This window comes from Zalophus californianus, chromosome 13, assembly GCF_009762305.2.
Source record: "Zalophus californianus isolate mZalCal1 chromosome 13, mZalCal1.pri.v2, whole genome shotgun sequence".
Taxonomy (NCBI): domain Eukaryota; kingdom Metazoa; phylum Chordata; class Mammalia; order Carnivora; family Otariidae; genus Zalophus; species Zalophus californianus.
Genome location: NC_045607.1, coordinates 89,155,380 through 89,161,265, shown reverse-complemented (window position 1 = coordinate 89,161,265; position 5,886 = coordinate 89,155,380). Strand labels below are relative to the sequence as shown.

The 5,886-nt window shown below is 35.5% G+C and overlaps 1 pseudogene across 1 annotated transcript; it reads right to left on the bottom strand.

Moving 5' to 3' along the window:
- Positions 1–1,815: 1,815 nt before the first annotated feature.
- Positions 1,816–4,802, bottom strand: LOC113934062 (annotated as a pseudogene). Its single transcript, XR_003523591.2, has one exon. The product of XR_003523591.2 is annotated as a 26S proteasome regulatory subunit 10B-like (transcript).
- Between the last annotated feature and the right edge of the window lie 1,084 nt (positions 4,803–5,886).

Below are 5,886 nucleotides of genomic sequence, written 5' to 3'. Positions count from 1 at the left end.
AAATTTTTTTTAAAAAAAGAATCTGTATAAGATATTATTTCTTCTTTAAATGTTTGATAAAATTCAGTGAAGTTATTTTGCCTCAAGTTTTTAACTATAAATTTTTGAGTCTGTTTTAGCATTTTTTTCAAGAAATTGTGTCTTAAGTTCTTAGTCATATTTATTGGCATAAACTTCATATTTCCTTCATTATCTTTAAATGTCTGTAGGATATGAATAATAGCCCCTTGTTCATTACTGATTTTGGTAATTTATGTCCTTTTAAATTTTTCTCTTGATAATTCTACCTGAGGTTTATCAATTTTATTGATATTTTCAAAGTAGCAGTTTTGCCCTCACTGGTATTCCCTATTGATTTTTTTTTTGTTTTGTTATACTTCTAGCTTTATTTCCTCCTCTTTACTTACTTGAATTTAATTTCCTTTGTTTCCTAGTTTCTGAAGTTATTTAGACCTTTCTTCCTTTTTAATAGAAGAATCTAAAGCTATAAATTTCACTCTAATCACACCTTACCTGCATATGTATTTTTATTTTCTTTCATTACAATATATACATCTATTTTCAGAAGGCTCCACGCCTAATGTGGAACCTGAACTCATTACCCTGGGATTAAGGGTCACGTACTCTACCAAGCCAGCCAGGTGCCTCCTACAAAGTATTTTCCATTTTCTCTTGTATTTTTTCTTTGACTCAGTTTGTTTTCAAGTTTCCTGTTTCACAGCATGTACCGAATATCTTCCTTTTATTGATGTTTTGAGTTCTGTTATTGACAGAGAAGAATATTAAATCTTTTAAAATTTGAGAATTCTTTTATGGCCCAGCATATGCTTCATCTTGATACTTATTTCATGTGTACTTGACATGAATGTATATTCTGCTGTTGTTTGGCGGAATGGTCTATAAATGTCAACTAGGTCAAGTTGGCTGATTGCAATATTCTATATATTTACTGATCTTGTGTTCTTTTTTGTTCTGTCAATTAGTAGAAGTGTTAAAATGTCTGGAATCGTGTATTTGTCTATCCTTTTAAATTATATTTAATGTATTTCAAAATGCTCATACTAGGTGCATGGCATGTCTTCTTGATGAATTGCTTTTGGTTATTATGTCTCCCTTTATCATTGGTAATATTCCTGATATTAATACAGCCATTCCCAACTTAGTGATTAGTGTTTCCATTATATATGACTTTTCTACCTTTTTACTTTTAGCCTATCTTCATCTTTATATTTAAAGTTGGTTCCTTGTGAACAGCATATACTTGAGTTCTTGCCTTTTCATTACATTTGAAAATATATTTTTGGAATGTTTAGATCATTGATTAATGTAATTATCAATATGATTTGGGTTTAAATCTATACTCCTGCTATTTTTTATTTGTCCTATTTGATCTCTGTTCTTTTTTTCTCCTTGCATTCTATTGGGTTGAGTTTTTTTTTAATAATTCCATTTTATCACTTCTATTATTTAGCTATTAGCTATTTCTCTTAATTTTTAATTTTGATATTTAGTGGTTACTCTAGGGTTTACAATATGCATCTTTATCACAGATAACCTTCAAATAATATTATATCACTTCACAAGCAGTTTAAGACCTTGTCAGCAGTAATTTCCCCCTCTTGTCTTTTCTATTTATGCTGCATTTTTTACTTCTACATCTATTACACACCACACAATATTTTACTTTGTTTTAAATTTATTCATACACATTTAATAAGATTATTGCCATTGCATACATTTTCAAATGATTTTTACATTAAGCCAATGTGTCAGGTAGCCATCAAAAATCTGTAGTTCACTTTATATTCTAGCTTCTTAGAATTCAGGTTTGTAGTCCAATTTAAATTCTAGCTACTTAAAATCAGCTACTTCTGATTGCTCTCATTAAGTCTTTCTATACTACAAACTCATGAGCAGCATGAATTGTAAATATGCCTGCTTCAGTGCAAACATTTTTCAGGTCTGCTCCATTAGAGCCATCTGAAAGCTCCGTAAATGCTTCATAAATGCTTCTAATAATCTATGTTGTCATGCTTTGTAATGGTACCTCCAGAGATTTTTAAGATATTTAACCTTGCTTATAGATAGATTAATGTGTATCTTTTCTGTTTATCTGGAGACAGCAAAGCAGGATCCACTGTGCTTGTTTGTAGCCATGATTATTTTAACTGTGCGGAGTATCATATCCATCCATTTGGGTAACTCCATAAAGTCCTCTGAATCTATCAGCTGAAGTACTTCCAGGAAACCAGTATCCACCAATGGCATCATTTTTTATCCATAAAACTAATGCATGACTGATGATTCCTGAGCACTTTCACCAATGTACTGGTCTACATTTAAGAAATTGTATTCCAGCTGGTTAACAGCAGCTCTTGCTATTAGTGTTTTTCTTAACTATTGGCCCATATAACAAACAGCCTTTTGGAGATATCCCTATAATGAAATAATTCTAGGTTTTAAGAGGTAGTTCTATTATTCTAGGTTTTAAGAGGTAGTTCTATTATTTCCTCTGAATTCTCTGATCTATTCTGGTAGCCCCTCCACTTCACAAAAAGAAATATTCCCTATGTCCTTAATGAGACATGTTGTAAACCAGTGGATCTTGGCAAATATCAATGTAATCAGCCAAAACAACTCTTGTTCCTGACCTCAGCTTTTTTCAAGCTGACAATGACAAGCGACAACCTATCTTGGTTCATTTAACAACGAATTTTTCTTCAGTTACCTTCTTAAGTACTTCACAAACAAGTTTGCCCAGATTTGGGTGACTGTAGTCCTTTGGATCATTTTCAGACTTTTCATACTGATTGGTAAGTTCTTTCAATTGTTCCGTTAACTGTTTAAGACAGTAGTTGATCTTGTGCTCCACCATCTTTTCTTGTGATAGCCTTGAAGCTCATTATCTCTATGGTCTGCCATGATGAGATACCATCACCCATAGGGGATGCCAAAAATGGCCATGGCCATTGGGGTAGAAGTGGAATGAAGGAGGAGAGCAGCAGTGGAAGATGGGGGAAGAATGGCTCTACTCATCCCAATTATCTTTCAAGGAAATCAAAAAGAAAGAAAAGGGGCACTTGGGTGGCTCAGTCAGTTAAGTGTTTGACTCGTGAGTACAGCTCAGGTCATTATCTCAGGGGTCGTGAGACTGAGCCCTGCATCAGGCTCCACACTCAGCAGGGAGTCTGCTTGAGATTCTCTCCCTCTGCACCCCCCAAACTCTGGTGCACATGCTCTAAAATAAATAAATAATTCTTTTAAAAAAATACAGTAATCAAACCAGACACGGGTGTACCATCAAATTACCAGTTTTGGGTAGTAATTTCACTTCAAAGTTAAGTAGAATACAGAGTTAATCACAGAAAAATGCTCTCATGTTTCTACTATCAAATCTACAAACCCACCTGTATTTACCACATTTTACCATCTTTATAAATGAAAGGTCCCTGATGTATTAAGGACTCATTTCTCTCTTGTGCTCTGGATCTCATTCAAAATCTTCCTCCCTTTATTATTTGCACCCCATCAGTCTTTCTCTTTTCTCATGGCTCACTCCATCAGCATATAAACTTGATGTAATATCTCCCAAATAAAAACCAAGAATCTTATTTTCTTGCCCACTATCACTTTATTTTCCTGTTCCCCTTCATGGCAAAACTTCTCAAATGGTAATCTACACTTACTGTCTTTACTTCCTTACCAACTTTATAACCTCTTCAACCCAATCCAGTTTGGAAGCTGTCCTCCACCTATACTGAATTTACCATCAACTCACTGTGGCCAATTACAGTGAACAAAGCTCCTATTACTTGATGCTTCAGTAAATAACATTCAAAATGATTGACCACGGAGCAGCTGGGAGGCTCAGTTAAGTGTCTGACTCGACTTCAGCTCAGGTCATGATCTCAGGGTTGTGAGATGGAGGCCCCCTGCTTAAGATTCTCTTTCCCTCTGCCCCTCCCTACCTCTCTCTTAAAAAAAAAAAAAAAAAGATTGACCACTTTTCCCACTTAAAACACATTTCTCTTGCTTTCATGAGACTCCATTCTGCTTGTTTTCCTCTTTCACTGATCACTCTTTGTCTTTCTTTGCTGACTCATCCTCTAACCTCTAAATGTTAGACTGTCTCCGAACCTGATCCTCTATTTGCTTCCTTTCTCTAAAAAACATTTTCTTAAGTTACCTTAACTATATCCATTATTTTAATTGATTACCTACGTGACAGCTCTACTTAGAAATATGACATCTCAACATGTCCCAAATAGAATTCTGTCTAAACTCCTTCCTCCTCCATGAGTAAATAGCTCATCCATCAAACCAAAACCAAGGAAACATCCTTGATTTGTTCCTTTCTGTCACCCCTCCCATCAGTTGGATCTGTTTCTACTTCTTTCCATTTCTATCCATACCTCTCTAGGCTAATCTACAAGATACTTTCAGGGAATGAATGGTGAATAAATCAGTTTGGCTGGATTGGAAAATTACTCTTGAGAAATAAGAAGAAATAAATCTAGGTAAGGCAGTTTGGGACCCATGTTGAAGGTCTTGGAATGACAGAAGCCTGGTTTATAAGGGGAACAGAGAGAGTTATCCCTCCTGGGCATAATTCTTCTGAAAAGTGGTACTTTTTCAATAATTTAAAGTATGTTGACATAACAGCTGTTAAGAATATGGTAAAACTGTTGTTCAACATGGTACTGGAAGTCCCTGCCTCAGCAATCAGACAACAAAAAGGAAAAAAAAAAGGCATCCAAATTAGCAAACTTTCATTCTTTGCAGACGACATGATACTCTGTAGAAAACCTGAAAGACTCCACCAAAAAATTGCTAGAACTGATACAGCAAAGTCACAGGATGTAAAATCAATGCACAGATGTCAGGTGTACTTCTATACACTAACAATGAGTCAGAAGAAAGAGAAATGAAGGAATTGATCCCATTTACAATTGCACCAAAAACCATAAGATACCTAGGAATAAATCTAACCAAAGACCTGTACTCTGAAAACTATAAAACACTTAGGAATGAAATTAAGGAAAACACTAAGAAATGGAAAAACATTCCATGCTCATGGATTTGAAGAACAAACATTGCTAAAATGTCTATGCTACCCAAAGCAATATATACATTCAATGCATCCCTATCAAAATACCATCAAGCAATTTTCACAGAGCTGGAACAAACAAACCTAAAATTTGTACGGAACCAGAAAAGACCCTGAATAGCCAAAGGAATGTTGAAAAAGAAAACCAAAGCTGGAGGGATCACAATGCCAGAATTCAAGCTGTATTACGAAGCTGTAATCAATCAAGACAGTATGATTCTGGAGCACCTGGGTGACTCAGATGGTAAGCGTCTGCCTTCGGCTCAGGACATGATCCCAGGGTCCTGGGATGGAGTCCTGCATCGGGCTCCTGGCTCAGCAGGGAGCCTGCCTCTGCCTCTCTTCCTGCTCATGCTCTATCTCTCTGTCTCAAATGAATAAATAAAATCTTAAAAAAAAAAAAAAAAAAGACTATGACCCTGGCACAAAAAAAGACACAGAATAGAGAACCCAGAAATGGACCCTTAACTCTATGGTCAACTAATCTTCGACAAAGGAGGAAGGAATATCCAATGGAAAAAAGTCTCTTTAACAAATGGTGTTGAGAAAATTGGATAGCCACATACAGAAGAATGAAACTGGACCAGTTTCTTACACCATATACAAAAATAGACTCAAAATGGATGAAAGACCTAAATGGGAGACAGGAATCCATCAAAATCCTAGAGGAGAACACATGCAGGAAACTCTTTGACCTTGGCTGCAGCAACTTCTTAGACACGTCTCCAAAGGCAAGAGAAACAAAGGCAAAAATGAACTATTGGGATTTCATCAAGATA